Here is a 23,236-nt window from a genome sequence, read left to right as displayed (position 1 = left end):
ATTGTTCCCCAACTGCTCTGCCCTGTATTTTGCCAGAACAAAGGTGGCAACCCTGATGTCATCACAAGCATTTCTGCTTACATACTGGAGCAGTCTTCCTTCTCCTCTCCCTGCATACTCTTCTGGTGGCATGTGGGGCAGGACTGGGGGCGGGGGGACACTCTACCTCTCAGTGGAAGTCCTTGCACTGGCTTTCGTTAGTGGGATCAGTTATTTTCTAGCCCATCTTCTTCGCAACTGTTAAACCAGGGGTAGGAAACCTGTGGCCCTCAGCTCAATCTCATGTGGCCCTCAGCTCAATTTCATGCAGGTGGGGTAAGCCCAAAGGGATAGAAGTAGGATAGCAGAAGGAAAAAAGGAGAAATAGAAGGAGCAATGGAAAAGATGAGAAGTGGAAACGCCCTCTGCAAAGCCAAACTCTAGGAAGATTAGTTTTCCCCTTTGATGGACTGCTTGCTAGTTAGAGAGGAAGAAGGAAAAAGGAAATGGGTTGCAGAAAGATAGAAGGAAGGGTAGCCCTGCCCTCTTTGGGTTCTGCCTCTGCCCATAGCTGACTTTGGCCCTGGCCGACACTGACAGATAATCCCCAAGGGAATGTGGACTTTAATAGCTAAAAGGTTCCCAGTATACTTGCAGGAGCATCTCCACCCCCATTGTTCAGCCCAGACACTGAGGTTCTGCTCTGAGGTTCCGCTTCTGGCGGTTACCTCACTGCGAGAAGCCAAGTTACAGGGAACCAGGCAGAGGGCCTTCTCGGTAGTGGTACTCGCCCTGTGGAATCTCCTTCCATCAGAAATCAAGGAAATAAACAACTATCTGACTTTTAGAAAATATCTGAAGGCAGCCCTGTTTAGGGAAGTTTTTAATGTCTGATGTTTTACAATTTTTAATGTGCTGTAAAGCCGCCCAGAGTGGCTGGGGAAACCCAGCCAGATGGGCACGGTATAAATAATAAAATTATTAATAATAATAATAAATACCCCACCCTTTCATTAAATGGACACCTGACCACCATTGCACTGAGCTGCTGTATTGTAGCGGAAGATGTGGATAATTTGAAAGTAGTTCCTCTCAAGGGTGCAACTAAAATGGCCAACTAAACTGGCTGAGTTGTCATTCCTTCTCCACAGAGAACAGAAGTTCTTGGAGGTGGTGATGAGGGAATCTCTTAATTGATACCTCTCGGTGCCTTTAACATGGAGGCATTCGTTCTTGTATGCAGATATAGATAATGGACCACATGGCTGCTACCGAAAGTGGCAATAATGGGTTGTCTTCTAGCCAAACTTACCTTCCCATCATGAGATCATGGCATTCTGGTTCTTCCTACCCTGCTTCTTCTTCCTGGCTTTGGTTGTCAGGGGCCAACAGGAAGAAAAAGCATTGTGATGTCACAAAATAAGTATGTTCCATAGCATGTCAGCCAGTGAACCTTGCTTGCTCCTGTAATTTGCCTGTGGAACAGCCTAGGAAGGAGTGATTTTGGACTGTGTGACCTTCAACATTCTTCCAGCTTACAAGTGGATGGTTCCAACCACCATTTGCAGAACTCATAAGGCTATTTTCTTCTCTGTGTTACGCTGAAGAGGAAAAAGTGAATGTGCAGTTGCCATTGTGCTGCAGTACAAGCGAATTTTGTTAGCGGTGTGTCATCAGACGCTTCTGAGAGGGACTTGAAAGGTCTGGCTATCATTCATAAATCTTACAGTGTCAAACACTGATGGAGATGTCAGTAAAACCTGCATTAATGTTCAAACTATGATTTTGCTTAAGTGTAGCTAGATAATGGCCTCAAGTCCTCCTTCCTAGTACTTGTTTGACAGGTTGCATTCCAGATTCATCTTATTGCAAAGCAATAAACCCTAAGGGTTTTTTGGGGGTGATTATTTATTACTAGAACAATAACATTAATAATAACAATAATAATAATAACAACAATAATATCATTATTAATATTAATATTAATATTATTAATATTATTTATTTTATTAGATTTTATTAGATTTCTTTCCTGCTCATTATCATAAGGTCCCAGGGTGAGATACAGCAACCTAAAAATATATTAAAATGTAGGAAATAACAAAATAGTAAAATTAAAAGCAGCTGTTGTGTGTACCACAGCCTTCTGAGACAAGGTTGACAGGAGTGTGACAGCGGGCCTTATCTGTGGTGGTGTCCTGCATGTGGAATTTCCTGTCCCCTCATTTGTGTTCTGCCAATCATTAAATAAGGAACGTGGGTGGCACTGTGGTCTAAACCACTGAGCCTAGGGCTTGCCGATTGGAAGGTCGGCGGTTCAAATCTCTGCGATGGGGTGAATTCCTGTTTCTCGAGCCTAGCTCCTGCCAACCTAGCAGTTCAAAAGCACGAGGTGCAAGTAGATAAATAGGTACCGCTCTGGCGGAAAGGTAAAGGGCGTTTCCGTGCACTGCTGTGGTATGCCAGAAGCGGTTTAGTCATGCTGGCCACATGACCTGTAAAAACTGTCTGAGGACAAACGTCAGCTCCCTCAGCCAGTAAAGTGAGATGAGTGCCACAACCCCACAGTCACTCGCAACTGGATTTAACTGTCAGGAGTCCTTTACCTTTACCTTTAATCATTAAATATTTTTGTTTTGAAAGAAGCTTCTGGATTCAGATAAATGCTTGACGTATCTGGTTGCTTTTTGTGTTTTTGCTGCTTTTTCCATTTTATTATTTGTGTTTCAATGAATGGATCATTGCTTTTTATCTCTCTTTTTTAATTTCCAAGTTGCTTTGAGAAACTCCTCTGGGAGGAGTGGAAGTGGGGCATTTAAAATAACAAAGAAATGTCCACTCAGAAGTAAATCCCAGCATTGCCTCATTCCAGCATAGAATGGGGCTATAAGATTGTAGCCATAGCTACTACCTGCACCAATATTAGCATTGTTTTGTTTTGGTTAGGTTTTCGTTTTAAACACATTTTGTAGCAATTTCTGCCAATGAAGTTTTTAAAAACATTTTTCACAATTTAGCATGCAATATTAGTTTCACAATTCTTACCTCAATTACCTATGCCAGTGAGCCTGGTATCTCGATTCATTTTCATTAAGGCTCTTATGTTTCCCTTTGCATTCTTATTCTGAAGGTGAAAGGCATTCTGAAGAATAAAACTGCACTCTAGACCTGATGAGTCACAATTGGATGAATCTTTCCATCTATTTCATAGCCCCTCAGCTGTAAATAAGTGTGTCACGTGTTCCCCTCTCCCCGCTCCTGAACTTCCCCAGGTCTCATCACCCACTCTGTATCTCTACTTGTCCATTTCTTTGGGTCAGGCTGGTTGCAGCTTGGGAGATGTTGCTTCAGCCATGATTCAACTCAGACTGGGGTCTTCTACAGGAGCTGGAGGCCTCCCTTCCTGGCTCTCAGCCTCATCATGATTTGAGCAAGGGCTTCCAAGAGCTTTGCCCTCCTTCTGAGTAGCCTCATGGGCAGCTAGCCAGGCCTTTTGGTGAAGTTCTTGCCTGGCTCTCTATCTCCTCTGCTCCTGTGGCTGGAGGGATGCAGAAAAACAGCTAGGAACCCCAACACTGTATGTAAAACAAAGCAAAAAGAGCAGCTTCATGTGAGTAAAGGGGACAACCAAACTCTTTGAGTGAGGTCTTCACCTGGGAGCTCTCTGAGAACAAACCACCAGGAGTTCTGAGGGCTGCTGGAACAATTGGTTTGTGACACGGAGCCCATTCTAGAATGTTCCAAATAGAAGAAACCGGTCGGAGAAAGGGCAGGGAATGATATCATCAAACAGGGTGTGTGTGAAGGCTGACTTCGTTTAGAACCCAGAAGAGGGGAGGGAGAGACCAGTTTGGAGCTCTGGAGAAGACTACTACTCTGTGACACGATGTGGGACTGTGAATTTTGCTGTTTGTAGGAGTTAGTGTCTGTTCCCATATCTGCTCAATCTGTAAATATTACAAAAATGCCTCAAGGGTGACATCCAGTCATACTCAGAATAGACCCTGAGCTAAAAGTTACTGAAGACCATTGGTTTCAATAGGTCAAAATTGCTTGGCTGGATATTATCCTTAGTCTCTAGAGATCCCTTGTTCCAAAGGGAACCAAACCTTGGCAAATATCGCACCCCTACAATTTTCACACGATTCAGGGAACTGAGGCATTTGTTAACAATATGAATACTATTGCCCCACCCCCATAATCTCACACTCTCCAACCTATTTCAGGACTGAACTGTTGTGTGTTCAGACCCAGAGACTCCCCCCCCCCAAATAAACACACATTTGACTCAAATTTTAGTTTTGGTTTTTGGCAGAATTTAGGCCACAACTTTATTGATTACAGAAAAGCGAGTGGTTGCATAGACTCTGCTTCAACTAGCTCCCTGCACCCTTGCAAGTAGTGCTGACCTAGGGCTCCAGCATAGGTCAGCCAAGGGTGAACACCTGAGGGAGGTGGAAAGCCCGGGAACAGACTCTGTTCACTCCCCCAGATGCTCCCCTGGACTCAGGCACAGGCACAAACCCCTCTCGGGGGTTGACCAAACCAAGTTGAGTCCCTGAATTCCTTTAAGAGAATACCCTTCACATAGGGACGGCGAGACCATTCCCCATCCCTATCACCTGAACCAGTGCCTATCCGCAACCTTACAAGTTGTGACAATTTGCTACGCAGCAGGTGAAACCCAAATAGCAACAGCCAATCAGCCAAGTGGAAAAATTCCTGCCGTGCCCCTGTCCCAACGACCGATGACACACAATGGCATAGCAAGGTCAATCGCAAAATACCCTAAAAGTAGGGAGAGGTGGGTGGGTGTTCCGATGCACGAGCCGAAAGAGGAAGCTCTGGGTCATGTGCATAGGTATATATAGGTCCCTCAATCTGTTTAGACTGCACCCCATTGGCCAGATTAAACCCAGCAACGAGGGACCTACCAATCAGGTGGTGTGGCTGTCCAATATACCCACCCACAACCAGGAGGTCAGTCTCCAGGTCTCACAGCAACACGTGCCCTCTTTTAGGGAGGACACAATTTAAAAATGATGATAGAAGCACTCTTGTGGAATGAGCTCAGAGAGGTAGTGTTGTTCTGTTGTAGCAGAACAACAGCATCAGAGTTGTGTGACACTATAGAAACTATTAATAATGTGGCATAAATAGGTAAAGGTAAAGGGACCCCGATCATCAAAGGTCCAGTCGAGGACGACTCTGGGGTTGCGGCGCTCATCTCGCTTTATTGGCCGAGGGAGCCGGCGTACAGCTTCCAGGTCATGTGGCCAGCATGACTAAGCCGCTTCAGGCGAACCAAAGCAGCACACGGAAACGCCATTTACCTTCCTGCTGGAGCGGTACATATTTATCTACTTGCACTTTGACGTGCTTTCAAACTGCTAGGTTGGCAGGAGCAGGGACAGAGCAACGGGAGCTCACTCCGTCACGGGGATTTGAACCGCTGACCTTCTGATCGGCAAGTCCTAGGCTCTGTGGTTTAACCCACAGCGCCACCCGTTTCCTGTGGCATAAATAGTGTTGGACTAAAACTTCCATCACCCCTGATGGCTGGGGTAGTTAGGAGTCTGACAATATCTGTAGGACCACAGGATCCTCATCTCTAGGACTACTTCATTCGATGCACAAACTTAAGTAGCAATATTCCATTTCGGGATGGTGCTTCTGTGAGAGTTTTTTTAAGGGGGATTTCTCTCCCCCCCCCCCCCCGAGCATTTAACACACAAGTATAAGCAACTCACTTTAGGGTTCTCTTTTTGCATGGTTGAGTAAAAAAATCCAAATCATATGGGTTTATTCACCTCAGTGAATTTTAATAAATGTGGCACTTACAGTATGTTAATGCGGAGCCAGCATAAGCAATGCTCCAGGCAGAAGTAGTTTTAAGGAATTGCAGGTGTTGTGGGTCTTTTTGTTTGAAGTCTCCCCGCTCCCCCAGCTTGCCAGGAACATGTGTTGCATATTAACAACTTGTATCTATGATTGTCAGCAAATTGCATAATTGGTTCACTGTGCCTGAGATAGAACTGTAATCATGAACAAGTGATTGGACATATGAAAAATGTGAACTAAAACAAAAAACAAAAAAATTCCAAACACAATACATTTTATTATATGACTGTTTACATTATTTCAAACTGCTTTTTAATTGTGTTTTTTTTTTTAAATTTTTTTAAACTGTTTTTATGTGAGGGGTTTTTTTTGGGGGGGGGGTTATTCAGCTGTTTCTTTTTATATTTTGATTATGTATTTTGTGGTTCTATATTGTAATTTTATCTTGTGAAGCACCCTGAGACATGCAGGTATAGGGTGGTACATAAATTTAATTAATAATAATAATTACTTTAAGTAACAGAATAAATTGTATAGGAGACAGGATAAGGGATCAAACCACTCACAAGAAATACCTTGTTATTTTACTTAGCAAAAAATATGTCTACTTAAAGCATTGAAGGTGTTGTCTTGAGACTGAATAGTTGGCTGCCTATTCCCCTCCTCACATCCAGCCCTATATTTCTATGAATTCATCACTTGTATTTTCCTGTCTGGGACTCTGAAGTGGATAGTCGTGATTTTCCCCACTGTACAGATACATTTGCAACATCCTATAAACCGTATTTTTCGCCCCATAGGGTGCACTGGCCCATAGGGTGCACCTAGTTTTGGGGGGATGAGGAAATAAAGAAACAAAAATTATTTTCCCCCCAGGTGCAGGGCTGGGGCGGGGAAAGCCCGAGCTTCCCCAGCCCCCAGAACAGGCTGCTATCCGCAAGCCTAGGGAGTCCGGCGGGAAGTCACGCCAGTCTCCCCAGGCTTGTGGATATCTTCCCGAAGCCTGGGGCGCGTGGCTCAGCGCGCCCCAGGCTTCGGGATGCAGGCAGCTCCCACCGCCAGCCTCCAAACCAGGTCCGGGAACAGCAGGAAGGCGGTGCTCCGCCTCCGCGCTGTCCCCCGAGCTTGTGGGGCTGGCGGTGGGGAGAAGCGCGCTTCTCCCCACCGCCAGCCTCCAAACCAGGTCAGGTTTGGAGGTTGCTATCCGCAAGCCTTGGGAGCCCGACTGGAGCTCCAGCGGAGCTCCCAAGGCTTGCGGATAGCTTCCTGAAGCCTGGAGAGCGACCCCTCTTGCTCTCCAGGCTTTAGCGAAAGCCTGCATTCGCCCCATTGGACACACATACATTTCCCCTTCATTTTTGGAGGGGAAAAAGTGTGTCCTATAGGGCGAAAAATACGGTACATAGGACCTTGTGCAGATGTTCTGATCAATGGAGAGGACTCAGCTAACAAGTTCCACCAGCCTAATGGGGTTCCCCCCTCTCTTCTTGCCCTATGTCCCCTCATGCCTTCCACAGTTGGCTCTGTGTCCTGGGGCGGAGAGGAGAGATTGTTTCATCTGGCACCTTGAGAAGCTCGAGGTGATGGAACAATTGCCATAGTGCTTCACTGAATTTCTTTCAATATTTGGATGTCAGGTGCATGGAGAATTTTAATGGGCATCATCCAAGTCACTGCTGCCAATCGTAATGATAAATAAGTAGGATAACAACAACAATGCTAATTTTTAACAAAATTAAAGAAATAATTCAGAGGCACCTTAGTGGCCATGTTCACTATGGTTTGCTCAGAAACGGAGTCTATGTACAGTGGTACCTTGTTTCTGGAACTTAATCCATTCTGGAAGTCCATACGTCTCCCGAAACCAAGGTGCAGCTTCCGATTGGCTGCAAGAGCTTCCTGCACTCAAATGGAAGCTTTGTTGGATGTCTGGCTTCTGAAAAATGTTCGCAAACTGGAACAGTTACTTCTGGGTTTGCGGTGTTCGGTAGCCGATTTGTTTGACAACCTCAGCCGTTCGATAACCAAGGTACCACTGTATCTTGAACAAAGTGGCCCTGATGCATTTGCAGGTGCACTCAACAGCTAGTGACCTGGATGTGGTCACATCCTGCTGGCATCCAGTGACCTATCCAGCTCATTGAATGAGGCCCATAATTCGGTGGCTTAAGAGCTTGTGGATTTTGATGCCTTAAACTTAAGAGCTTGTGGATTTTGTATATGATTTAGCCCTGCTGGTGAAGGTGAGAAAAGTGACAGCAGCATTTTCTAGTGTTCTGAATTTCATATCAAGTAAAGATGTAGATGAGAAGCCAGATACATATGTGCATATGTTCTAGATGCACATATGAAAGATGGAGTTGCCATATTTCAAATAGTAAAAGCCCCGAAAGTTGTTGAGCCAAAAAGAGAGAGAAGACTTGCCTTACTCGTAGATTCAGGAAAAACTGCAACCTTTCAGAAATCCCTCCCGGATGTCAATTCTGCCTTTGAAATCCTGGTAATGTCTGGGAAAATCCAGACGTATGACAGCCCTAGGAAAAATTGCTTCCATTCATGTATTACCCCTCGATCCAGCAACCTTGGGACCTCTTTATAGGGCTGCCCCATTTGGCCAACCATTGAAATACAGGTGGCGGTCATCTCAGTTTCTGATCGGACTCTGCCCACTAAGGCTGGCTATAGGATCCTTCTGGGAAGGAAGGCATAGAGAGAGAGGGTTTTCTATTCCCATTCTTCCTGGGTTGAGCAATGAGGTGTCCCTGAGCTCTGCTATGTTCCTGTATCCTTGGAAATTTGCTTAATTCTGGTTTTTGATTTGGTCGTTGTTCCCACCTGGTTCTTTGCTCCTGACCACTGGCTAGTTCTTTGTTCCTAAATCATGGAATCTGCTGCCTGCTACCCAGCCCTGATACATTTGCAGGAGCACTAAGGCTAATCTTTAATGCATTGAATGCAAGTGAAGATAAGAGTGCTGGCCAAGGTGGATAGTCGAACCTTAATCTTATGTCTCTCTTCTTCAGCAAGTACTTGCCTTGTTTATGTTCCTCATTTAAGTGAGAGTCCTGAAAGAAGGGACCTCTTGGAATGATTCTTAGTTTGGTCTCTCGGCTTTTTGCTTTTTTTCTCTCATTAAGTTGCTTTGTAGCCCTTGTTCGTTTCAATTCTGTAACGTGCTTGCTTTATTGATCTGTGACCGTATAATTAATTCACAAGTGAGACATTCAGCAGCTGCGTAGAAAATCTGCCTGCCTTTGTATTGCTAGTTGTGGCAAAATTGCTTGTTATGCTGGGGTGTAGGAGAAAGGCACAAAACTAGCTAGATTAATTGGAGCACCAACTCCAGAAACTTGTACTTTTATACAGAACTGTGCTTTAGATACAAAATAACTTGACATTAGTTTCCAACTGGTCTTCTAGAGTATTGTGAGGCTATAAGCCCTGTGTGTAGAAGAATACAATAATAGTCCCATGCCAAGGCTTGGAGGCAGGGTCTATTATTATTATTATTATTATTATTATTATTATTATTATTATTATACTCTTTTTTCCATATAGAAAGTTACATTTGTTACTCAACAATTATATTCCAATTCAACAGAACTAGTGCATTCTCTCTCACCCAACACCAATGTTTAAAACCCAAAATTACATACAATTTTAAGTGTTCTGTCTTACCTCATTTCATCCTCTCTAACATTTTTCTTAATATATTCTGCTGTTTTTCTTACACTTCTCTCTGTGGGTCTTTGCATATGGGAAATAACTTTTAATATAGACCAGAAAGGGCGGAGAGGATGAAATAGCTGCTGAGTGATACTGATGACTCTGTGATTTATAAGGTGGCTCTCTATCTTCCTGGCAGCTAGGAAGAATAGGAAGAAAGCCAATTGATGGGCTAGCAATCAATTGCAAAGGGGACTCTGAAAATTACTTTTTATTCCGTACAATAAGAAATAAGAAATTTTGTTGGATCTGACCATGGTTTTACTGCATATGTAGCGACCGCTTTTTTTTTATTCTTTCTTTTTTCCTTCTTTGGATGTTGCCATGGCCTTTGGCTAATGCAATAAAAATAGTTACTGTTATAAACTACAGTGGTACATCGGGTTACATACGCTTCAGGTTACATATGCTTCAGGTTACAGACTCCACTATCCCAGAAATATTACCTCAGGTTAAGAACTTTGCTTCAGGATGAGAACAGAAATCGTGCTCCGGCGGCGCAGCAGCAGCGGGAGGCACCATTAGCTAAAGTGGTGCTTCATGTTAAGAACAATTTCAGGGCAAGAACGGACCTCCAGAACAAATTAAGTTCTTAACCCGAGGTACCACTGTAGAAAGGGTTTCCAGTCTTCTTTAAAATATTTGAAATTTGAACCTTTTATCAGTGCCCTCAATTTTGCCATATCTGCATATTCCACGATTTTCATCAACCATTCTTCCTTTGAGTGTGTTCTCTCCTCCTTCCATTTCTGGGCCTAGAGAATCCTTGCTGCTGTAGTCACATGTATAATAAATACAATTAGGCTATATTTGGGATTTCACAGTCTAGTATCGCCATCAGGAAGGTTTCTGGCCTCTTGGGAAAAGTCGTTTAATCCCCCCCTTAATTTTATTAAGGTTCATGTGGTGGACCTTCTTGCAGGTCCACCACATATGATAGAATGACCCCTCAGAGGCATGGTCAATTTTAGGAGTATTGTAACAATAATTACAATCATGCATTTGTACAATGCTTCGAACGTACAGGAGATATTTTGTTCCCTAGGTTGGTGATAGGGACTTGTGGGCTTCCCAATGATGCTGGACTACAATTCCCATCATCCTTAACTGTTGGCTATGCTGCTGGGACAAATGGGAGTTGGAGAATTTGAAGGTCCAGAAGTCTCCCATCTCTACACTTGACATTTTTATTTCGACATGCTTATAAGTTTTAGTGGTGGGGCTTTCAATTACCATATTGGCTGCTGGTGTCACAGTTTTCTGTTTGGGTTGTTTTCTTCCTTGCTTTAAGATTTTAATTTTCTTTGCATTAGTCCTGGTGGAAAACCAGGACGTGGAGAACTGATAGCTCAACCCAGTTGGGCTCTTCCTATGCAATGGGATATAAATCTTAAAAATTGGGGATATTTAGATAGATTCGGCCTCTAGTTACATGAATCCAAATATTTTGAAAGTTTGTTGTTGTTTAGTCATTTAGTCGTGTCCGACTCTTCGTGACCCCATGGACCAGAGCACGCCAGGCACTCCTGTCTTCCACTGCCTCCCACAGTTTGGTCAAACTCATGCTGGTAGCTTCGAGAACAGTATCCAACCATCTCGTCCTCTGTCGTCCCCTTCTCCTTGTGCCCTCCATCTTTCCCAACATCAGGGTCTTTTCCAGGGAGGCTTCTCTTCTCATGAGGTGGCCAAAGTATTGGAGCCTCAGCTTCAGGATCTGTCCTTCCAGTGAGCACTCAGGGTTGATTTCCTTAAGAATGGATACATTTGATCTTCTTGCAGTCCATGGGACTCTCAGAAGTCTCCTCCAGCAGCATAATTCAAAAGCATCAATTCTTCAGCGATCAGCCTTCTTTATGGTCCAGCTCTCACTTCCATACATCACTACTGGGAAAACCATAGGTAAAGGTAAAGGTACCCCTGCCCGTACGGGCCAGTCTTGACAGACTCTGGGGTTGTGCGCCCATCTCACTTAAGAGGCCAGGGGCCAGCGCTGTCCGGAGACACTTCCGGGTCACGTGGCCAGCGTGACATCGCTTCTTTGGCGAGCCAGAGCCGCACACGGAAACGCCGTTTACCTTCCCACTGGTAAGCGGTCCCTATTTATCTACTTGCACCCGGAGGTGCTTTCGAACTGCTAGGTTGGCAGGCGCTGGGACTGAGCAGCGGGAGCGCACCCCGCCGCAGGGATTCGAACCGCCGACCTTTCGAACGGCAAGTCCTAGGTGCTGAGGCTTTAACCCACAGCGCCACCTGCGTCCTGCGTTGGCAAGGTGATGTCTCTGCTTTTTAAGATGCTGTCTAGGTTTGTCATTGCTTTTCTCTCACTTCCAAATTCTCTTGGCCATGCTGAGAGCAGGTTTCCATGAAGGTCCTGGGAGCTGAAGAGATTATTTGCTTTGCTGTAGAACACCAATAAAATGAGATAAAAAATTAGCAGCAAAGGGCGGTGCCTGGAAAATGGAGGCAATAGGTCTAGGCAGAGCAATGACATTAGGGGAAGGCAGTAAACAGACACTATGATTCCCTCATGGAGGTGAGAATAGGAAGTTCAAACATGATAATTAAAAGCTAAAGAGAAAGCGGTGGAATAATTGGAAGCAATTATTTTTCAGCAAAGCGCCATTTGGGCCCTCTGAAAGAACAGATAATCAGGCAGATAATTCCACTGTACTAAGCAGCTATTAAGTGGAGCAAAACCAATACTCTTTTTTTCTTGCTTTATCAGTACATTATGTCAGAAAAAAGGCCTTAAAGCATCTCTCTCTCTCCCCCCTGAGAAAATGGGGTGGGGTAAGGAAAATGAATACTGACTGAAGACTGTAAAGGGTCTGATTTTTCAAAGGAACAAAAGACATGTAGTTCTGTGGTAAGATTCACCAACATTCACATCCCACCCCCCTCGGTTAAAGGTCATCGGTTTGGTTTTCAATTATAAAGTTCAAGTGAGGCAACTGTAAAAGTTGTAAAGTTATAAAGACCAAGTATTTCGATAAAGGGCATCATCAGTAGTACCTAAAATGCGTCTGAAGGATTCTGTGAAGGAGATTTTAAAATGTGAGCTTCTCCTACCATGTAATGGGAGCTCTGCCATGCCTTTTTAATCAAACAAATGATTAAACCTGGCTTTCTGTGGACTATTTCAACCCCCAAATCTAATCAAATGCTGTTTATGGAGTAATATTCGCCTAAGTGAAACTTCAATGTCAAAAGCACGTAACGTTGAGGTATATGGGATTTTGATTTATATACCCTTGGCACATGGGACGGTGTCAATTTGAAAAAAATAAAAGCCTTTTGAATTTAAATTAAAAAGAATTGTTCAAGAGCGGGCCAGGGGCAATGTGGGAAGTAGAAAAGCATTATTCGCAAGCTACTTGAGGTGGCACAATGCTTTCTGCAGCCCAAATATCACATTACAGCAGGTAATGGCCTCTGGCCGAAAGATGCCTTACTGTGTCACATTCTCTGGGTTTTCCCTTGTCCCAGGGTACTAAGCATGCCAGTGCAAGTAGCTAAATAGGTACCATTGTAGCGGGAAGGTAAACGGCGTTTCCATGCACTCTGGTTTCTGTCAGAGTTGCACCAGGAGCGGTTCAGTCCTGCTGGCCACATGACCCGGGTAGCTGCCTGTGGACAAACGCCGGCTCCCTTGGCCTGAAAGCAAGATGAGCGCCGCAACCCCATAGTCGTCTTAGACTGGACTTAACCATCCAGGGGTCCTTTACCACCAACAGCTGCCAATGGCATGGAGTAGAGTAAGATGAATCACATGATGTGTCTCTTAAGTATAATGGTTTAATTGATTCTGAAATGAGAATGCCTAAATGTATATTGCAGAAGGTTTAACATGGGGCTCTTCAAAGGGGCTATATTAAAGCCAAGGAGAGCATGTTGAGCTTCTGGTTGCGTAAGTTAATGACTAACTAGCTGATTGCTGTTTCTCTGTAGGTAGCGTGTGAGGGTTGTAACCTTAGATCATATAAGAGGTATTGGGTTTCAAAATCTCCATTTTGAAAGTGAGTTGCCTATGAATCATTAGCTCCCTTTCTGAATGGTAAAGTTAAAGGTAAAGCACTCCTGGATGGTTAAGTCCATTTGAAATCGACTATGGCACTCACTTCTGCTTTCAGGCTGAGGGAGTTGTCATTTGTCTGCAGACAGGTTTTCCAGGACATGTGGCCAGCATGACTATATGGCTTCCGGAGCAATGGAACACCGTGACAGAAGCCAGAGTGCATGGAAACACTGTACCTATTTATCTATTTGCACTAGTAGGCTTTCAAACTGCTAGGTTGGCAGAAACTGGGACAGAGCAATGGACGCTCACCCCATCGCGCGGATTCGAACCACTGACCTTCTGATCAGCAAGCCCAAGAGGCTCGGTGGATTAGACCACAGCACCACCCACATCCCTCAAACTCATTGGAGTGAAGGTGTAAAATGAAGCTCTCCTGAAGCAAGAGTGAATAGCCTGCAGGCTGTGGAGAGAGAGAGAGAGAGGGACCTTTGCTTCTAGGTCTGTCTGGGTTATTTCACATTTCATAGGCAAGATGCTGAGCCGGTTGTAGATAACACAATATATTGTACAAATATTTGGATGTATTCTGTTTTGTTCTGAAGCTTTTTGCCGGTAAAAAGTTTGAACAATATTTTTTATGGGTCTGGACAATGTTTTATTCCAAAAGAAGTTAGCTCTTATGTTTCCAGTTGCTTCAAACTGCACTATATTGTTATCTGCAACAGTGACAATGTTACTTAAATGGAACTAAACCTTAACAGCAGTGGTAGCAGGGAACCTTTGACCCTGCAGATGTTTCTGGACCCAGACCACAACTCCTGTCTCCCCTGACCATTGGTCAACCATATCTGGAGGGCTGCATAAGTTCGCCACTCCTGTCTGGAAGAGAGAAAGGGGAGGATGAGATACAGGAGGTCATTTTTGATAGTAATCCACTATAACATGTGTTTTGGCTCAAAGTCACTGTAATTGTTCGAGGGTGTGTGTGTATTTTAATTGCCCCTTTGGGATAGTTGGTAATTGCTGTCTGAACCACTTAGGGTGACTTCTCTCCCTTTTATACAAAGGATGTTAGTCAAGCTGAATCTTGCCTCCAACCTACTTAAGAAAAGAAAACCCCGTGGAACAGCTAAAATGTATAATTTCAGACTTCATGTGTTTGGACACCTTTCATCATAAGGCAGGTGCAGAACAGCGACTGAGACTAATTGTCTTGTAGTTATAATGCTAAAAAATGAGCATGGTTGGAATGGCAGATTATTAATCCAGTTGGCTTCAAAACTCACCGCTACAGATAAAGATTAAATTAATAATTTGGCCCGTTAGTGTCCTCTATTCTTTGTGACAGTTCAGTGAATGCTTTCCCCAAAGCTTCCCATATATGTTTAAATTCAAGTGCTTGATTATCCTCTTCCAAAGCAACTACTCTATTCCAAACTTTAAAAGTGGAAAGTGTAATGTTGGTCAACAAAAGAGGTTTAAAGACTGTCTCAAGGCAATTTTTTAAAAAATGTAGTATAAACACCAACAATTGGGAAACACTTGCCTGCGAGATCTCCAATTGGAGAAAAGCCTTCACCAAAGGTGTCATGGGCTTTGAAGACACTCGAAGTCAGGACACAAGGGAGAAACGTGCTAGGAGGAAGGGACGCTTGGCAAACCCTCACCGTGATCAATTCCTGCCCAGAAACCAATGTCCCCACTGTGGAAGGATGTGTGGATCCAGAATTGGCCTCCACAGTAACTTATGGACTCATTGTTAAAAACCATGTTTATGGAAGACAATCTTACTCGGCTACAAATGATCAGAAGAAGAAGCAGCAACTTTTGCACCCAGAGCCAATGGTGAGGGCTCAGAGGCAGAGCAAGGTAGGTGTGGGCTGCCCCGGGTGTCATCCCTGGGTGGATTGCCGCCATGGCATAGGGCACCCCCCGGGCAGATTGACGCTGTGTCGATCACGCACCCCGAGGTGGATAGCCCCATCCCCTTGAGTGGATCACGGCATGTGGCTGCTCCGGGTGCCCGAGCGGCTAGCTCTGCCACTGTGAGGGCTGTTTTCTTTTCTATAAATAATTTAAGAAAAGTTTTCTGATTGCTTTTAACTTCTTGAAGCAGGGGCCTGGCAGAGCAGAAGGAGACATGTGTTTAAAATGTACAGTATAAGGAACTACAGTGGTACCTTGGGTTAAGAACTTAATTCATTCTGGATGTCCATTCTTAACCTGAAACTGTTCTTAACCTGAGGTACCACTTTTGCTAATGGGGCCTCCCGCTGCCACCGTGCCGCCGCCACACAATTTCTGTTCTCATCCTGAAGCAAAGTTCTTAACCCAAGGAATTATTTCTGGGTTAGCGGAGTCTGTAACCTGAAGCGTCTGTAACCCGAGGTACCACTGTACAGATAAATCCAGAGGTATACCTAGGGGTTGGCAAAACTGGTCCCTTCTGGGGTGCAGGCCTGGTGAGGGGCACAAAAATCATCTATCAGACGATGGAGTGTATGATGTAAATGTGCGTCAATGTGATACTGCTATCATTGCAAAATCAAACACAGGAGAAGCTTCCTGTCTTTCTCTCACAGTGGCACAAAGGTGGTGTGTAAGTGATTTTTTGGGGGGTGTTCTAGATAAGCAGCTGGATAAAGTGCTTTCTTAACAGCACGTAAAGTAAAGGTAAAGGGACCCCTGACAATTAGGTCCAGTTGTGACCAACTCTGGGGTTGCGACGCTCATCTCGCTTTATTGGCCAAGGGAGCCAGCGTACAGCTTCCAGGTCATGTGGCCAGCATGACTAAGCCACTTCTGGCGAACCAGAGCAGCGCACAGAAACGCTATTTACCTTCCCGCCTGAGCAGTCCCTATTTATCTACTTGCACTTTTATGTGCTTTTGAACTGCTAGGTTGGCAGGAGCTGGGACCGAACAACAGGAGCTCACCCCGTTGTGGGGATTCGAACTGCCAACCTTCTGATCGGCAAATCCTAGGCTCTGTGGTTTAACCCACAGCACCACCCGCACCCAAACAGCACATACTTCTCAGCATATAATTAACCTGTGTTACAAAAGTGTGACCACAAGTATAAAAGACCTCTCAAATGGTCTTTTAAAGAGTGAGCACATTGGTCCTTTCATCGCATCAACCTCTTGTGTTCTGCCTCTCTAACATATATGTATATTTGGAAAAAGAATATATGAAAGTGCTTAAGAGTTGGTTTATGGATAGATGATTGGGAATTAAAAAATGTTTAGAATTTATTTATTTTAATCAAGTCCCCCATTTTTTTTAAATGAAGGTCTTCTCTTGGCAATGTGGATTGTAAAATAGACTAAATTAAAACATCCACTACAACAGCTTTAATAGACAAAGCCATAAATCAATAAGACAAACCCTGCAATAGTACAATGATAAAATTGAACCATAAAATCCTAAATAGGCAGACACAAATCAAAAACCCAGCAACTGGTCCAACAAAACTCAGCCAAACTACAGATGCTTTAAAAGGCCCGGCCAAATGGCCATTATTCTGCAGAGACCAGCATCAGTGATGTTAAAGGATATTAGATCAAAAAGTCCCTTTGCCCAGCTCCAAAAATGCACTGAAGTTGCTGCTTCCAACAAATTAAAACACCAAATATTAAAAACTTCCCAATTCCGGGCTGGCTTCAGATGTCTTCTAAAAGTCAGATAGTTATTTATTTCCTTGACATCTGGTGGGAGGGCGTTCCACAGGGCGGGCACCACTACCAAGAAGGCCCTCTGCCTGCTTCCCTGTAACCTCACTTCTCGCAGGGAGGGAACCACCAGAAGGCCCTCGGCGCTGGACCTCAGTGTCCGGGCTGAATGATGGGGGTGGAGACGCTCCTTCAGGTATACTGCACCAAGGCTGTTTAGGGCTTTAAAGGTCTATAAAGCAGTTTTGTGCCAGACTGGGTGTGTGGACTGTGTGGAGATGTCCCTCCATCTTATCCCACCAGCCTTTGTAGGGTAATACCCCCCCCCCGGTTCTGCTAGCACGTCACTCTGCTGGGGTGGGGCTCCCCCTTTCATTTGTTGTTCAAGAGGAGGAGCTGAGCTGGCTCAAGAGCCATTGGATTCTAAGCTGGTCCCACTGCTTCCGTGAGATTGCATTAAGGCCACATTTGCAACATACATTTAAAGCAGGTTTATACTATTTTAGCAGACACAGCCTCCCTCAAAGAATTCTGGGAACAGGAGTTTGGTAAGGATGCTAAGAGTTATTAGGAAATGCTTATCATACCCTCCAACATTTTCCCGATTGAAATAGGGACCCCCTATATAATAACAACCATAATTTTATTATTTATACCCCACCCATCTGACTGGCTTGCTTCCTGCATATATAAAACCATTAAAAAAACATTGGACATAAAAAAAAAATAAAAGGCTATACAGGGCTGCCTTCAGGTTGTATGGTTACTTATCTCCTTGGCTCGGGGGTCACATAACATAGGGCTGCCATACAACCTGATTTTCTGAAAATGGCGTCCTGGATTATTTTTTGGAAATTAGGCAAATGACCTAGAAAACCGGCATCGGGTGTTAAATAGTGTCAAAAATGCTCAGAAAAGCTCCATACCTTGAAAATTCTTGTAGCTTTTACCAGAAAGAGCTCAACAACTTTGGGGTTTGTCTTAAAAAAAGCTCAACAGCCTTTGGGTTTTCCTTTAGAAACCTCAACAATATTGAGGTCTTTCTGTCCTAGTTTTTACTTTTTGAAATATGGCAACCCTAGCCTAACTTCCATACCCTCCAACATTTCTCTGATGAAAATAGGGATGTCCTAAGGAAAGGCGAGACATTCTGGGATCAAATCAGAAACTGGGATGGCTTCTGTAAATCCGGGACTGTCCCTGGAAAACAAGGACACTTGGAGAGTCTGCCGTATTCCCCTCTGAGAGTTAACAATTCACTGAGTGGTTTGCTAATCAACCCTTCTTCCCAAGGAACTCTGGAAATGTATGGAGCAATCACTGCGAGGCTGATTCAGTGATTTGATTGCTCACCTTCACATTCTGTCCTGGCTGGCATAAGCAGCAGGGCTACAGATGCACCAATGGTCTCCAAACTCCATTAAGCTCCACTGGGCAGCAACTGGGGTCTGCATTGCATCCTAATTCATTAATGCACCAGACCACTTCATCATCCTGAACCACAATTGTTTATTAGTTAAATGCTACCTAAATGATGGCCAGCTTTGATGCTTCCCAGATTTATGACCATACATTGAACACTTCTCTTCCTTCCAGTAGCTAAATATTGCCTTCCACTTGCTAATATGCAATTTTAGCTTCTTCCTTTCAAATGATTTATCCCGAGCAAGGCTGAAATAAGTTAGAAGTTAACAATAATTTGAATGCAAGTGTTATTAAACTGAGAAATGCCTTGCGCAGTGACTTTCCTCTAGGTTCATTTCCCTGTTTAATAGACTTGAACTCGGCTAAAGTAGCTGTAAAATGCCTACCTTGATGCACATTTTCTCATTGATTCGTCTCATCTTACCGTAATATGCCAGAGACGACGTCTAAATGGATGGGAAACACTGAGGTATTTGTGCCTGCTTAATGCTCATTTTGGAAGAGGAATTAAGCAGACCAGGAGCAATCGGGAGATCCATCAGCGAAGTTTCGGCAGGAGCAAAGCTTGTTATAAACCATCCAGCTGTTGAAAATGGAAAAATAAGAGTATGAAATAAGATTCTGTGCTGCGTTCATGCCTCCAGATCTTCTCCACCATCTTCTCCTATCCCTTTTCCCGCAGAGATAACTTGATCACAGGAATTGATAACTTTGAGCTGATTACTATGAACAATTCCTTCCCCCGTGGTGGTTTCAACTCTCCAGTCTGAAGAGTGGAGTTCTACTGCCAACACTGGGTGAACCTAAGATGAGTAGGAAGGAAGAAGGGCTACATTAATGGGAACTTCCCCATTGCTCTAGTTTATAAGCACTCCCTTCAGTGCAGGAAGGCACACCACACCTTGCTATCTAAATGATGGCCAACTTTGTGTGTGATGAAATGATGGCCCTGTGGTCTAAACCCTTGAGCCTCTTGGGCTTGCCGATCAGAAGGTCGGCGGTTCGAATCCCGGTGGCAGGGTGAGCTCCTGTTGCTCTGTCCCAGCTCCTGCCAACCTAGCAGTTCGAAAGCACACCAGTGCAAGTAGATAAACAGGTACCTCCATGGCGGGAAGGTAAACGATGTTTTCGTGTGCTCTGGTTCCCGTCAATGTGCCCCGTTGCACCAGAAGCAGTTTAGTTCTGCTGGCCACATGACCTGGAAAGCTGTCTGTGGACAAACGCCGGCTCCCTCAGCCTGAAAAGTGAGGTGAGCACTGCAACCCCATAGTCACCTTGACTGGACTTAACCATCCAGGGGTCCTTTATCTTTTACCTTTACCTTTCATTTATTTGACTGCAAATATACCTCTTATGATGGGAGGCAGGAGATTTTTGGAGATAGCAGCAGTGGAACCAAAAAAGAAATCTGGCAGGGAGGAACAAAAGTACATTTCTAGGTAAGTTAGCAGTGAAAGCAAAATAACAGTATGACATTAATGGCCAGAATTTATTTTTTTTTGTGGGGGAAGCAAGTGGGAGGGCAGGCTCCTTGTTTGGGGAGACACTTGCCCCTCTGCCCCCATTTTGCTGCCACCTATGGATCTGTCATTCATATTGTTGCGTCTGCTCTTTCACATTAATAGCCTCACCCTGGATTCAGTTTCTTGGTCATCCTGGAGTGTGATAGAATCTTGAAGCCCACCTCCTGGCATATACAAGTGGGACCTGCTGTGAAATGTAATGTTGCAGCACATTCTTGCCTTGTAACTGGAGTGCTTCTCTTCAGGGTTCTAGCCTGCCAGATGCCTGGAGCAACATCCGTGGTACCATAAGTTGCAAAGGGCTCAAGAAGACCCTTTCACTCTCCCTTCTCTAATCCCACCCCATCCCCATTTTCCATCCCCCCATCCCCAACTTGCACTCCTCTTTATGTGGCTCCACTCACATTTCCCCCCCTTTTTTTTGCATTTAATCTTTATTGATTTTAAATATTGCATCCATCCATCACAAGAATAAAAAAAGAAAAAACACATCAAATACAAAGAAAATGTTACATATAAGATAAAGTTCTTCCATATGCTAAGACTTCCATCTTCCTCGGCATGGGTCCTTTGTTTCCTGGTTAACTGCAAATTGTATGGCATTTAACTTATCACAAATTATCTATAATCTTTGTAGCATATAGTTGTCGGAACCTGCGTTCGACCGAGCGACTCCTCCGGTCGAGCCTTTGTTCTCTCCTCTGACGATAATTAACAACCTGATCCTCTGATAAGGCTCCAAGCACGTTCCCATTCAGCAGAGTTTCAAAGCAGCAGAAGTGATGAGATTTATGAGCTACATCGCTAAGCTTTATTTCTAGCTACGCAGACAGAAAAGAAAACATCCTCCCTCTGTGAAAGACAGAGAGTAACTGAAACAAAGGAACAGGAAACCAGGAAACCAGTAAACATCACATCCATCTCCTCCCTCCCGTGAGACTTCCAACAGTATGGAATCTCTGGAATGTAAACAGAGTCTTGTGACTCCAAGCACTGCACAGTGGCAACACACAGAAACCACCAAACGTCAGTATGGTAGAAGTTAATGAAAGCATGTCAAAGATTTCATGTGGGAACAATGTTCTTTTAAATATAATCTGTATATATCCCATTTTTTGTTGAACTTTTGGTCTGTCTGGTTTCTAATTTTTCCTGTCATCTTTGCCAGTTCCACGTAATCAAATAATTTCGCCTGCCATTCCAATTTAGTTGGTATTTTATCTCCTTTCCACCATTTGGCTATCAGCATTCTTGAGGCAGTGGTTGCATGCATAAATACCCTCCTCAATTCTTTCAGACTGTCTGCAGCCATGATACCTAAAAGGAAGGATTCTGGGTTTTTAAGTGCATGGAAGACATGAATTATTAGACCCTTGTAACCTCAACTAAATGCACAAATCTCTGTATACTTGCAGATCATCCTTTCTGGTCTTTCCCCATTCATTTCTGCTTAGTGTGTAATAGATAGCTCTTTTGGATTTCTGATTTAGATCTTCCTGATGGGTTTGGGGGTTTTTTGGTCATTTATGTGGAAAGAAGCTTTCTCTCCCAGTTCTGTAGGGGAGTTAATTATCACCTGCTATGAATCTATTAAGAAGAGTACAAAAAACCTAGATTCTTAAAGCTGTCAGTTATTCTCTTTTTTAATATCTAGTCTCAGCAATTTCCTTACAATAGTGAAGAGAAAATCTTAGCAGCTGATTATTAATATATCACAAGAGCTTATGTAACGTTAAATTGGCATTGGCAGAGCCTGCATTTTTTACATTCCTTGAATCCTTATGCAGTATTAAATCTTACAGGGCCATAATTCTATTACTCTTGGTTCAAGGGATGTGGGGAACCTGGCACCCTCTATATAGCTTTGGACTACAACTCTGACCAATCACTATGTTGACTGATGGAAATAAGAGTCCAGTAATATATGGGATGTGGGTGGTGCTGTGGGTTAAACCACAGAGTCTAGGACTTGCCGATTAGAAGGTCGGCGGTTCGAATCCCCGTGACGGGGTGAGCTCCCATTGTTTCGAACCTAGCAGTTCGAAAGCACGTCAAAGTGCAAGTAGATAAATAGGTACCGCTCTGGCGGGAAGGTAAACGGTGTTTCTGTGCACTGCTCTGGTTTGCCAGAAGCAGCTTAGTCATGCTGGCCACATGACCTGGAAGCTGTCTGCGGACAAACACCGGCTCCCTTGGCCAATAAAGCGAGATGAGCGCCGCAACCCCAGAGTCTGTCATGCCTGGACCTAATGGTCAAGGGTCCCTTTACCTTTACCTTTAACATCCAAGGTGCCATGGGTTCCCCATCCCTATCCCTAATATCAGTCCTGCCATGAACCCACAAGGTGGCTTCGTGCAAGCCATTCTGTTGCTGCACACCTACTTTACAGACTGGTTTTAAGGATTATGAGGGCTGCCATACACCTGGGATTCCCCCAACATATCTGGGTTTCATCTGTCGGAAATAGCATCTGGGTGGAATTTCTGAAAATCGGTTAAATGTCCTGGAAAAGCCAGGAAAGCCATGTTGGGAGTGTTTGTTTTTTGGCCAATTTCCTTAAAAATAGCTCAAAAACATGGCTCGCAAAAAGAAAAAGATTAACAACTTTTTTGTCCAGATTTTCAATTTTTGAAATATAGCAACCCTAGCTAGGATTATAAGATAATGTTTGGGAACATTTGGCTCTGAAAACTCAAAAGCAACTTCACAGTGCTAAGCAGTGACTCCTCAACTCTGTTTTTCAACTTTGTTTGGAGTCTGAGCAATAATGTCCCCCATCACTCACCCCTTCCAAGCTGCCTCCTTCGGCTTTCGCTTTGCATCAGTACTGAAGAACTATTTAGACTTTCCCTTGTCAAGTTTTTGAAATGAATCTATTGCTGCTGTTTTTTTCATGGATCAGATAATTACTACCTGCTGCGAGGAGAATATTAAGAACAGAAAGTTTATTTGCTCTCAGTGACATAATTGAGTTGCATTTAGTCTGCCATTGTCTTATCAGAAGAGATGGCAAATCTTAGCTATTGGGTTTTTTTCTTCATACTTTAAGATT

At 44.0% G+C, this 23,236-nt stretch overlaps 2 long non-coding RNA genes across 2 annotated transcripts; one reads left to right on the top strand and one right to left on the bottom strand.

Moving 5' to 3' along the window:
• The first annotated feature begins 1,428 nt into the window (after positions 1 to 1,428).
• Positions 1,429 to 21,294, top strand: LOC310833911. Its single transcript, XR_014559000.1, has 2 exons — positions 1,429 to 1,680; positions 20,821 to 21,294. It is a non-coding gene; the product is annotated as an uncharacterized lncRNA (long non-coding RNA).
• Positions 3,152 to 3,683, bottom strand: LOC310833703. Its single transcript, XR_014558887.1, has 2 exons — positions 3,633 to 3,683; positions 3,152 to 3,517 (listed from the first exon to the last, which is right to left on the bottom strand). It is a non-coding gene; the product is annotated as an uncharacterized lncRNA (long non-coding RNA).
• Positions 21,295 to 23,236: the final 1,942 nt, after the last annotated feature.

The sequence above is a fragment of the Podarcis gaigeae genome (genome assembly GCF_964106915.1).
Source record: "Podarcis gaigeae genome assembly, chromosome: 1".
NCBI lineage: Eukaryota > Metazoa > Chordata > Lepidosauria > Squamata > Lacertidae > Podarcis > Podarcis gaigeae.
The sequence above is the reverse complement of the archived record's forward strand: the minus strand, read 5'-3'. Positions and strand labels throughout refer to the sequence as shown.